Consider the following 13,641-nt stretch of genomic DNA (forward strand, 5'->3'; position numbering starts at 1 on the left):
ATTGGATTACAAACCAATTATTTCCAAGTCATATATTCAACTGCCATTGATTTATTGCATTCACATATACTTAGCAATATATCAAATCTTTTAATTACTGTTTTTAATAAAGGGAACATTTTCTTAGTCATAAACTTTGCTGTAACATTGTAAATGGATAGAATGGAACATAACCTAACTAGACAAATCAGCAATTTGTAATTCTTTACTCACTTTTTCAGTTTTCTAGTAATTTTATTTTAATTAGGAATGTTTACTTCTCAGAAAACACACCCTTTATTGTGAAGAAAAGAATTTAAAGGGCAGTTCTAAATGACTTATCAATGGTTTAGTTTATTAGATTTGCTTATAAAACATCAATGCCTGTCAAATATATGACCTGAAAATGATAAAACAAATTATATGTTTTTAACCACATACATAACCCGTTTTTAGTGCAAAAATATAGAATTAGGTGTCGCATTAGGGTATATTCAAGGTCTTAAATTGGATTTGCAAGTGAAAAAACTATTATGTTTGGAAAGAGCATAAAAAAGCATTAAGTAACTTGTCCCTAGGCAACAAATGGAAAAATATCCAAATATACCAAGATACAGCAAACCAAAAATTAAGGTAGAATGTTTTTTGTCAAAATTAGGACAGGTATAGACTTGTCAACATGCAATCTTCAGAGAATAAGGAAATGAAATGAAAAGCTATTACTTTTTTGTTAGCATAAGTTTTTGAAAATGTAGGCCAATTCTGGTAAAATTCTAGTTTAGGGACTTCTTGCTATCTTGGAAAGTAGTCAAGTTAGGTGGATAAATATTTCATGAAGGAATCCATGGCCAAATATGTACCCAGGGAAGGTACTGCCAAGCTCCTATGTCTACCCTTTTCTCTTTCTAGGACTTTGAAGATTACATGTATGATAAGTCTTTTTGCTCATATAAAGCATAAGAAAAGTATTTTGAGTCTCATGCCTTTGCTTAATCTCAATTTATTAGGTTTTAAAGATCTGTAAAACTTCCCAGAGGTTTTCTGGTTCTTGATTATGTCATAGTCAATTCAGTTTATGGACAAACTGGTTAAAACAAGACTGATACTAACAGCTTAAAGTAAATACAGCAATTTTTTAAGGATTTACAAATTGTTTATTCAATCAGATCATAATTAATTGATGCCTGTGGATTGCATAATTTTAGCAAAATAAAACTATAATCAAATATTAAGTTTTCAACCCTTTTATGTAATAAAAATAAGAGAAAAGGGTATCATCTTCAAGGTTCCATAAAGGGGCTAAAGTTGAATCTCTAGGTAAAACAACAATTACATATGGAAAGAGTATGAAAAAGGACATTGTGTGATATATTCACCTTATTTGTAGGTTAGTAATGTAAAATCTTTCAAATTTAACTTAAATTGCATGTCCAGCAAGATAAGGTGGTGATGAGCCTCCTGTGGAACATCTTGCTGGTAGTGTGACATGACTATGATTTGGCATCCCAGGTTAGACTACACTCTGCATTGGCCCAGTCCTTATTAACTCCTTTCTTGAATGCATCTATGGTTTGGGACTGGATGGTGGCTCTAGTGAGGAACAGCACATACAGAGAAGAATTGTTGATGCTCACATTGATGGGAACAGGGGACTTACAGCTTCTTTGCGTTACCTCTTGTTGTACTTGTGAGGGATGAGGAGAAAACTTGACTTGAGAGGTCCTTTTCTAGCAGAATGCAAGTAGCAATTGCGTCTCCTCTCTTTCTTTGGTAGACTAGGGTAGGGAGTTTAAGAGACACAAGGTGTTCCTCATACAGCTTGTCTTGCAAAGCTGTTATAGGCTTTGTTGCTTGCCTTTGGACACTCTCAAGTGCTTTAATGTCCATTTAATAATAGGGGGGAGATGCTAGGGTCATTCCAAATTCCAGGTGTTCAGATACAATAGCTTTGTACAGCTTCCTAGTGGTAAATTGTTTAATTGTGGTAATTGTTTAGTAATTGGTAAATTGTTTTATGAGCCATAGGGTTCAGTTTGCTTTAGCAGCTTGAGCTTGTGCATGGCTGTGGAACTTTGAGTTCATCATCGACAATAATGCCAAAGTTCCTCTCCTCACTTATAGCTTCAAGTAGGTCATCTCTAATATGGTAAGGTTGTCTAGGGTTGTTGTGTCCAAGATGCAGGACTCTGCATTTTGACACATTGAACTGCAATACCCACTCAGAGGACCATCTAGAGAGTTGATCTAAAACTTCTAGCACTGCTGAGTGATTGGGGTTAATTTGGGCCTGTCTTAGGGGCTTGTAATTGTCAGCATATAGTGTCAGTGGGTTTTTCAGGTTAGTTGTATAGTCTTTAATATATAAGCTGAACAACATGGGTCCCAGGATTGTGCCCTATGTGACTCCACTAATGAAGGAATTTCATCAGAAAAACAGTTTTAGTGGTGGCATCATAAACTACTATACTCTGAGTTCTTCCAGTAAGAAAGGCTTCAATCCAGGCAACTATATCCTCATGCACCCTGTATGTTTCTATTTTCAGGAGAAGAGGTTGATGCTGTACTTTAACAAAGGGTTTGGTTTGATCAAGCAAAATGACATCCACCAGAAGGCCATTATCCAAGAGTCTGGTCACAAAGTCATTTGATTCAATGAGGTTTGTGTCAATTGAGTGACCTTTACAGGAACCATGCTGACTTTTTGAAAGTGACTGATTTCTTTCAAGGCAAGAGACCAGTGCATCATTTATGATGCTCTCAAGGACCATGCATACAGAAGTGAGACTTATAGGGTGATAATTACTGACTTGGTCCATTCTCCCTTTTTTGAAGATGGGCTTGATGTTGGCCTGCTTCCAGCCACTTGGGAAGTGAGTGACATCCCAAACATTGCTGCTACTGGCTCACAAATTTGTTCAGCTGTTTCTTTTAATAGTCTGGGTTGTATGTTATCTGGCCCAGCAGCTTTATTTACATCCAGTCTTTTAAGCCTTTTCAGAACATTCCCTGTACTTACAGTTGTCATGTACATTAGTTATCAAATTGGTTGCTCTGGTAAAGTGGGTGGAGTGTTTACAATGGGCTGAGTGGAGAGATCTCTACCAAAGCTAGAGTATATCAAATCTGTTTTTTCTTCAGCCTCTGGAGTTTTTGTGTTATCCTCTTCCATGAAGTCTGGAATATCATGTTTAGATGGATTAGCTGCTGAGACATGGTGCCAGAACCCCTTTGAATTCTACTTTGCATAAGCTACAATTGCCTCATCAAATTTCTTAGCCTGTTTCTGAACCCCTTTGAATTCTACTTTGCATCAGCTGTAATTGCCTCCTCAAATTTCTTAGCCTGTTTTTGCACTGATACTTATGAGAGAAGAAGCTAGCAAGGTTGGGCTCAACATTAGCTAGAGCAAAACAAAAATTATTTTTATCAATACATAGTTGTTTTTTTTCTTGTGCCATGTTGTAAACCACTGGAATAGTCTATCAGATACAACAGTTTCAGCACCCAATGATGAAGCTTTCAAGAAGTTATTAGATGTCAAATAGAATAGTGTTCCCTGGAAGTACCAGTGGAATGCATTTGATGTTTTATTATCTACACCACTAAGTATGGAGCAATTCACAGATCAAGATGGATCTGAATTTGCTCCAAAGTGTAAATTAACATAATCATCTCAACAACCCCCTCTTATAGTCAAAGCATACCAAAATCAAGTAGCAGTTTTGAAGAATTTAATGTACTTCAACTGATGGATCAGTCAAGAGCAAAGTCAATGCAAGAATCACTAAGGTAACTTCCACCTTGGGGAGACTTAATAACATTTGGTGCAACCTTCTTGTCACTTATCTTACAAAGACGCTGATATTTAATGCATAAGAGAAAGCTGGATGTAATCTGAAGCAAACAATTCCATAAGATAGAGGAGCTTTGTTGGTACAACTTTATCAGAAACATTAACCTACTGTCTTGTCAATGCAGATTCCATTCTTCATGCAAGTTGTGCAAGATACAGTGAGGTGGTACAACCACCTCCTTCAAATGTCAGAAAAAAACCCATGTTGCATTGTAGGATAGCCTATATCATTTCAACCCTGTGTTTGCTGGATAGAAATGACCAATGTGGTAACCCAAAAACAAGATGGTCTGATAATCTACATTGTTTCCTAATCAAGGCAAGAATGAGACCCAAAGATGCCCATGGCAGCTCAAGACTGGGTTTACTGGAGAAGGGGGCTGTCTGCTTGCTCAATACTGGTGGGAAGTCAGCAGGAGAGTTAAGTAAAAATAATTAAGTTGTATTCATCTAACTCTACAACTTTCCAAGATAGCAAGAAGTTCCTCAACCAGAACTTTACCTATTCTAAAGTTTTTTAAAAATTTAATAGCATAGTGTTTCTTTCTGATGAGGACACTAAACAGTAAATTTATAGCAACAGTATTACTGGCTTTTGTATAAAGTGAATATACCACTTGATGCCTTTTTTATGCTCTTTACAAATATAATAATTGCTTCTACAGGAAATTTAGATTTAAGCACTTTCTGACCTCTTGAAAATGACCCAAATATGGGGTATAAAAAAGGCTTAAAACATTGGTCTCAAACTTTATAACATTAGACTCAAACTTGCCATTTCATTATAAATCTATTTTTTTAATGTTATATTATCCACAAGCACTGATTTTCCACAAATAAATTGGATAAATAAATTTTATTAATGTAATGGTGTTTTCTTCTTCCTTGTCACCAAAATTTCAATTAAAGCATGCATTTTCAGTTGTTTTTTACAAAATAATAGAATATTTGAAATCACAAATCTGTAACAGTTAAGAAACAAATTTGGGCTATATATTTGCACATCAGGGGGGTGGGGGTAAAGCATAGCATATATTAAATACATAAACTAACCATTGCTGTATTTAATATAGTTAAATTTATAACAAACAGTATAACTGGCATTTGTAATAGCTGACTTTCATATTTTCAACCAAAAATGCATCCTTTTATTTAAAATTTAAGAAGTCAAAAAGTGCTTAAATCTGAATTTCTGGTAGAAACGATTTTTATATTTGTAAAGAGCATAAAAAATGCATCGAGTGGTATATTTACTTTATACAGAAGCCAGTAGGCTAATAGCCTACTGTTTGCTATATATTAACCCACTAAATTAGCCTAGACCTGCTTTCATTCCTAAGAGCTTCATTCATGTTCATCAACAGCTTTCCAAGTTAGAACAAAACGCCCCTCATCTAAAATTTTACAGTTTACTTTGTCTAAATCATCTGCTTTCCAGGGCTAGAATCATTCCAGAGATTGTTCAAGAAGGAAATATTTACCCTCCAGATAGGATTTAAGGTACCATTGGGTGAACCCTTTTATTAAAAATATATTTTATCCTTCAAAACTAAAATTGAAACAGAAATAACTAGTAAATGCAATTTTCTTTTTACTTTGTAAGTTTAGACAGCTTCATGCACACACGCTTTCAAATTTCCCGCTAATATGGTTCAACGGCGATATTATTATCAGAATTTCTGCTATTTTGCCAAAATAGATAGCGCTGATTATGATCTTTCTAGCCATAGACAAGTATTGAGACCAGTACCAGTTCTAGAAGTGGTTGACCACTTCTAAAGGGAACATGCTAATAAGTGTAGAACAGTTATGTTCAATATTTTATACGCTTTATAAATATGATGATTACTTTTATCTATATACACACTACCTCTGGAGGTCCTAGGTATAGCCTTAGGATATATAACAAAAAAGAAAACATTATTACAATGATGTTCTTAATTCATAATACGAAGCATGTTTCTATTAATCCGATTATTGTATTTTCTTCTATTTTTATTCACATTTTTAATCATTACAAAAAATATTTCAACCATATTTTTTTTAAATCACTTAGGCAGAGCGGTTGCATGGGCTTTGAATAGATTAGGATGGAGGAGGTGCGTAGGTAGCTGTGTTCAGGTTCCTTGGTGCTGCAGCAAGTAGTTTGCGGTAATATCAGTAGTAAAATGCCGTCAGCATAATTTGTTAAGGACATTTACTAATGTTTTACGTTCAATTTATATTGAAGATATAAGATGTGATAATATTTATTTCCAAAAGACTATCCTCCCACCCCATTCGGGAACAACCTGCTTTTCGTTTGGTCCTAGATGGTTGGCCCAGAAGGACGATCTTTGGCAAAATGTCGAAATTAATAGGCAGAACATGTCCTAGCCATCTCAACCTTTCTCTTATTATAGCCCTAGAAAATGGGGATAATTTACTAGTTATGCTATATTTTAGAAAGTACGCTATATTTTACCATTTTTTTTATTTTTATTCTAATAATATGTACGATACATTTCCTTTTTTTGTTCCAAGGGTTTATACGTTGTTTTTATGGCACTTGGTATTAACCAAGTGACATATAGCAATCGCCAATTCTGTCGGTCTGTCTGTCGGTCCCGGTTTTGCTACTTTAGGCACTTCCAGGTAAGCTAGGACGATGAAATTTGGCAAGCGTATCAGGGACCGGACTAGATTAAATTAGAAATAGTCGTTTTCCCGATTTGACCATCTGAGGGGGAGTGGGGGCCCGGTTAATTCGCAAAAAATAGAAAAAATGAAGTATTTTTAACTTATGAGCGTGTGATTGGATCTTAATGAAATTTGATATTTGGAATGATATTGTGTCTCAGAGCTATTATTTTAAATCCCGACAGGATCTGATGACACTGGGGGGAGTTGGAGGGGGAAAACCTAAAGTCCCGGTTTTGCTACTTTAGGCACTTCCAGGTAAGCTAGGACGATGAAATTTGGCAAGCGTATCAGGGACCGGACCTGATTAAATTAGAAATAGTCGTTTTCCGGATTTGGCCATCTGGGGGGGGGGGGTTAATTCGGAAAAAAATAGAAAAAATGAAGTATTTTTAACTTATGAGCGGGTGATTGGATCTTAATGAAATTTGATGTTTGGAATGATATTGTGTCTCAGAGCTCTAATTTTAAATCCCGACCGGGTCTGATGACATTGGGGGGAGTTGGAGGGGGGAAACCTAAAATCTTGCAAAACACTTAGAGTGGAGGGATCGGGATGAAACTTGATGGGAAAAATAAGCGCAAGTCCCGGATACATGATTGACATAATCAGGACTGATTTGTTCTCTTTGGGGTAGTTTGGGGGGGGGGAGTAAGTCTTAAAAATTAGAAAAATGAGGTATTTTCAACTTACGAACGGGTGATTGGATCTCAATGAAATTTGATGTTTAGAAGGATATCGTGTCTTAGAGCTCTTATTTTAAATCCCGACCGGATCTGGTGATGGGGCGGGGAGTTGGGAGGGGGAAACCTAAAACTTGGAAAACACTTAGAGTGGAGGGATCGGGATGAAACTTGGTGGGGAAAAAACACGAGTCCTAGATACTTGATTGACATAACCAGAACGGATCCGCTCTCTTTGGGGTAGTTGGGGGAGGGGGGTTAATTCTGAAAAATTAGAAAAAAGGAGGTATTTTTAGCTTACGAACGGGTGATTGGATCTCCATGAAATTTGATATTACAAGGATATCGTGTCTCAAAGCTCTTATTTTAAATCCTGACCGGATCTGGTGACATTGGGGGAAGTTTGGGGTGGGGAAACCTAAAATGATGGAAAACGCTTAGATTGGAGGGATTGGGATGAAACATGGTTGGAAAAATAAGCAGAAGTCTTGCATACGTGATTTACATAATTGGAACGGATCCGCTCAATTGTGGGGGGGGGGGGGGTAATTCTGAAAAATAAGAAAAAATGACGTATTTTTAACTTACGAAGGAGTGATCGGATCTTCATGAAACTTCATATTTAGAAGGATCTCGTAACTCAGATCTCTTATTTTAAATCTCAACCGGATCCAGCGTAATTGGAGGGGGGGGTCAGTTGAGGGGAACCAGAAATCTTAGAAAATACTTAAGAGGTGAGATCAGGATGAAACTGGATAGGAAGAATCAAAACCTGTCTAAGATACGTGACTGACATAACTGGACCGGATCTGCTCTCTTTGGTGGAGTTGGGGGGGGGGGGGGTAATTTTGAAAATTGAGGCATTTGTAACTTACGGAAGGGTGACCAGATCTTAATCAAATTTGATATTTAGAAGGATCTTGCGCTTTAAAGCTCTAATTTTAAATACCGATCAGATCCTGTGACATTCGGGGGAGTTGGAGGGGGAAACCGGAATTCTTGGGAAAACGTGAAAATTGGGGTATTTTTATTTTACGAACAGGTGATCGGATCGTAATGAAATTTGATATTTAGAAGGAATTCATGTCTCAGAGCTCTTATTTCAAATCCCGACCAGATCTTTTGACATTGGGGGGAGTTGGAGGGGGAAATCTTGGAAAAACACTTGGAGTGTAGGAATCGGGATGAAGCTTGGTGGATAGAATAAACAAATGTCCTTGATACGTGATTGACTGAACCATACTGGATTCGCTTTTTTTGGGGGGAGTTGAGGGGAGGGGTTCAGTGATTTGGCGAGTTTGGTGCTTCTGGACGTGCTAAAACGATGAAAATTGGTAGGCGTGTCAGGGAGCTTCACAATTTGACTTGATAAAGTCGTTTTCCCAGATTCGACCATCAGGGGGCAAAAGGGAGAGGAAAAATTAGAAAAAATTAGGTATTTATAACTTACGAGTGGGTGATCGGATCTTAATGAATTTGATATTTAGAAGGACTTTGTGCCTCAGAGCTCTTATTTTAAATCTTGACCGGCATTAAGCCTCTTATTTTCCTTTTTAAATCAATCTATTGATTTATAGAATTTTGCTAGAGCTCATACCATATGATCTCTTGGCTCTTAGCTCTTCTTGCCTCGTCACAAGTGCCATATGAGCTCTTAGCTCTTGTTTACTTTAGATAAGAAGCAATCTGGGGTCTATTAAAGCTTATGACAGCCTTTTGGAAGCATCTTATATTGTATCATCTTATATTTTTAATGCAAGTCGAACGTAAGACGGAATTGACAAAAATACCTGCATCTTTTTAGACGAGCATAACCATAATAATCTTCCATTCAAAGAAAATAAAAACGAGAATCCACGCTTTAACGACCGTAGAGGTCGTTGCTGCCTCAATTGGGAAGCATACCACACATGAACAAGAAAACCTAGTTCAAATCTGGAACCCCCCGTCCTCCCTCGATGTGACCTTGCCCCCTTAGGTGTACCAATCAAGGTTGTGTCCAGGGGGTTAGGGGATTGAATTCCCCCCCCCCCCCCCCAAATGCTTATCCAACTCGTAAAAACGTAACAAAAATGCATATAAACATATTTTTGATGTGTTTTTTTGTAACACCTCCACCACTTCCGCAATAAAATCCTTGATATGGCCTTGGAACCAACTGACAAGAATCTACGCGTAACTAGGATGCTGCTTAAAGATTTTGTGAACCAGGCCAGGAAACCAGATGGCTTGATATTCGCTTTGACATTTAGCCATATCTTTCTCATAGAGTCATATCTTTCTATATTTAGCCATATCTTTCTCAATTTTACGTTTTAAAATTTCCATGAGATAAACTGAACTCGGAAATACTGTTAATTTCAGTTATCTATAAAACAGTGCCAAAACAAAACACACAAGATAAGAAAGTCGAATATATTCGTTAACATCATATACAAATGGAAATCTTTGGTAGTAAGACAAAAATCAACATATATACATTACAATAACAAATAATAAATGTAGAAAATGTGACACGATATAAGAAAGGTAACTAGCTACCAGAAATTGAAAGTAACTGACAGAGTGAAGAAGAAGAAAAAAATTAAATTAGATATTAAAAAAAATGCAGGCAATGATTTTATAAAGGCACAAACACAAGGAGGGAGGCGGCTTTGGGCCTGGTCCACCTGATTATCTCTATATATTAAATTTCGTCCAGTATTTTTAATATTGCTTACATTCTATTTATAATTTTTCAAAATCCCTCTAGCCCCCACCTCCTCAACTAGAGCTATACTCCTCTATGCATGCTTTTCTGTGATGTATCAGCCTACTGCTTGACTAAAAATACTTTACGCAAAGTCATGTGGGCACAGTAGTAGCCCACACGGGCGAAACAGTCAGCCAATCTCCATTAGTGTCTCAACATTTTCAAATTCTTAGGTTGAATTGCTGGTGACAACTTGGTAAGCCAGTATCGCAACTGCAGGACGGTGATATCTAATATTTTAATACAATTCCTTTTTACTATATAACTTGAAATAAGAAATAGTAAAAGGCCTAAAAAGTTGAACCTAGATTCCCCCCCCCCCCACAAAAAAAGACCAAAATTCACAAACTATGCAATTGTTTTTTGATATCCAAAATGTTTCTGGTTTTACAAACAGAAAAATCCTAAATGCTTGATAAAAACATGTAAAGGATCAAAGCCTGAAAAACAGGTTTTAATTAAATAACTCGTTATTGCCCTATAATTCGCCTTTCGTCATTTCACCTACATTTTACAGAATCATAACTTGAAAAAAACCTGTTTCAATAGAACGCTCCATTATTGCCCTATAAATTGCCCTTTTGCATTTTTGCCTGCATTTTAAAGGATCAAAACCTGAAAACCGGTTTTAATTAACCGCTCCATTTTTGTCTATAATTTGTCCTTCTGTATTTTACAATTTGCCCATCTGCATCGATTGGTGGCATTCGTATCATCACCAATCTTTTCTCCTTTTTTTGTGTTTATTCTTATTCAAACCACACAAATGGATATCACTTACTATGCAACCTCCGAATTTTAAACTATAATGATTACTCTAAGCTTGTTAATTATAGGGAATGAATTTTGATATATTTCCGAAAAATATAACAACATATTACAATTTGTAGTTTTGATTTATGGGTCTACACTGTGCATGATACATACCAACTTTTACTTTTAATAGAATTACTTATGTGGGAGAGACCCCTTCTTTTAAACCTTATTTTTCTCTTGTAAGTTTGTCCAACTGAGATAGATCCCAATAGACATTTTAATATTTAAAGCGAACCATCAAAATATTGCAAAGAAGAAAAATAAATTGCACAGTATATATTCAAACTAAGATTAATCATGTTATTTTACCTAATTCATTCACTCAATTATTCACAACTGAACTCTTTAAATCGTCACTTCTCAATAAACTAGGAGAATTACTATAATTATAGTAAATTAATCTGAATAAAAAGTCATCGGGTTAATTATATTCTTTAACTATATATATATATATATATATATATATATATATATATATATATATATATATATATATATATATATATATATATATATATATATATATATATTATAGGAAAGGGAATTCGACTTGTTGATAGAGTGGGGCTCATAGAATGGCTTTGATAAATGACGGGTATTTTCAGGGCGGTACCCAGGGGAAGGCGAGGGTACCTGGTTAGACCCCCCCCCTCCATAAATTTTTGTCCGAGTCATAAAAAAATAACAAAAATAAATACAAACAAACTTTGGTTGCGTTTTGTAAAAAAAAAAAAAATATCACTGATTTTACTTAATTTTCTTCTTTGCAATTATACAAAAGTCTCAGATACAACGGTTAATTACATTAGAGACTTAATCAAACCTCGCACTTGTGAACTTTATTATGATGATTTTAAACTAGAATTAAGCACACATAAAATTAAATCAACTGATAAAATAATACACAGCCATAGAAAGGAGAATCAATAGCACCAATACGCCAAAGCATATATAGGAGGAAACAAGGCCGATGAAACCAGGTAATAAATGACATCCCTGAAATCATTTTCTGCCAGGACACATGAATCTAAGTTATCTTTGGGCCTTTATGATGTCAGGGCCAAGGGAATTTACCCCCTTGTCTTCCCCACTCGACGGCACTGTAATAGGAGCAAGTTACGAAATGGAGATTCACAAATTTGCCCCTTCATTTGTCATTTATTAAGGCTAAGTTCTGATGAAAGTTCAATTTATATTTGTAGTCATAGTTAACGTCACCCAGTCTTCATGTGAGTGATACAAGTCAAATCGATACGGATCAAAAATCAGACCTTAAGGTTTTCAGATTTCCCCTGTCAACTCCGCAAGGCAGATAATGACAAAACCTTTTTAGTGTTATTAACAATATCGATTCATAACTAAACATGAACTGACTGTTTCAATCACCCAATCATCTTAAATTTTTCTGGTGAATATTTTTAAATAGAATATCATATTTTTAGTTCTATAAGCACTATCGATTCATAATTAAACATGAACTGACTGTTTCAATCACCCAATCATCTCACACTTTTCTGATGAATATATCGAATTGAAAATAGAATATCATATTTTTAGTTTTATTAGCAATATCAATTAATAATTAAACATGAACTGACTGGTTCAATCACCCAATCATCTCACACATTTCTGATGAATATTTCGAGTTTAGAACAGAATACCATATTTTTAGTGTTAAAAGCAATACGATTCATAATTAAACATGAACTGACTGTTTCAGTCACCCAATCATCTCACACTTTTCTGATGAATATTTCGAGCTTAAAGCAGAATAGCATATTTTTAGTTTTATTAGCAATATCAACTAATAATTAAATATGAACTGACTGTTTCAATCATCCAATCATTTCATACTTTTCTGATGAATATTTCGAGTTTAGAACAGAATTTTTAGTGTTATAAGCAATATCGATTCATAATTAAACATGAACTGACTGTTTCAATCACCCAATCATCTTACACTTTTCTGGTGAATATTTTTAAAATAGAATATCATATTTTTAGTTCTATAAGCACTATCGATTCATAATTAAACATGAACTGACTGTTTCAATCACCCAATCACCTCACACTTTTCTGATTAATATTTCGAATTGAAAATAGAATATCATATTTTTAGTTTTATTAGCAATATCAATTAATAATTAAACATAAACTGACTGGTTCAATCACCCAATCATCTCACACTTTTCTGATGAATATTTCGAGTTTAGAACAGAATATCATATCTTTAGTGTTATAAGCAATACGATTCATAATTAAACATGAACTGACTGTTTCAGTCACCCAATCATCTCACACTTTTCTGATGAATATTTTGAGTTTAAAACAGAACATCATATTTTTAGTTTTATTAGCCTTATCAATTAATAATTAAATATGAACTGACTGTTTCAATCATCCAATCATCTCATACTTTTCTGATGAATACTTCGAGTTTAGAACAGAATTTTTAGTGTTATAAGCAATATCGATTCAAAATTAACATGAACTGACTGTTTCAATCACCCAATCACCTCACTACTTTCTTGGTGAATAGTTCGATTTTAAAATAGTATATCATATTTTAATGTTATTAGCAATATCAGTTAATAATAAAGCATGAATTAAACATGAACTGACTGTTTCAATAACCCAACAACCTCACTACTTTCTTGATGAACATTTCGAATTTAAAATAGTATATCATATTTTTAATGTTATTAGCAATATCAGTTAAAAATAAACATGAACTGACTGTTTCAATCACCCTATCACCTCACCACTTTCTTGATGAATATTTCGGATTTAAAATATTATGTCATATTTTTGATGTTATTAGCATTATCAGTTAATAATAAAACATGAACTGACTGTTTCTATCACCCAATCACCTTAA

The 13,641-nt window shown here is 34.9% G+C and overlaps 1 protein-coding gene across 2 annotated transcripts in view; it reads right to left on the reverse strand.

The window, feature by feature from the left end:
- The window catches only part of LOC136032292 (uncharacterized), a 46,814-nt gene extending 41,341 nt beyond the window's left edge, over window positions 1–5,473 (reverse strand). For both annotated transcript variants that reach the window (XM_065712563.1, XM_065712564.1), the window contains exon 1: window positions 5,428–5,473. The gene's annotated coding sequence lies outside the window, so the exon portion shown is untranslated. The remainder of the gene's footprint in view (window positions 1–5,427) is intronic.
- Window positions 5,474–13,641: the final 8,168 nt, after the last annotated feature.

This window comes from Artemia franciscana, chromosome 10 (genome assembly GCF_032884065.1).
Source record: "Artemia franciscana chromosome 10, ASM3288406v1, whole genome shotgun sequence".
NCBI classification, from domain to species: Eukaryota; Metazoa; Arthropoda; class Branchiopoda; order Anostraca; family Artemiidae; genus Artemia; species Artemia franciscana.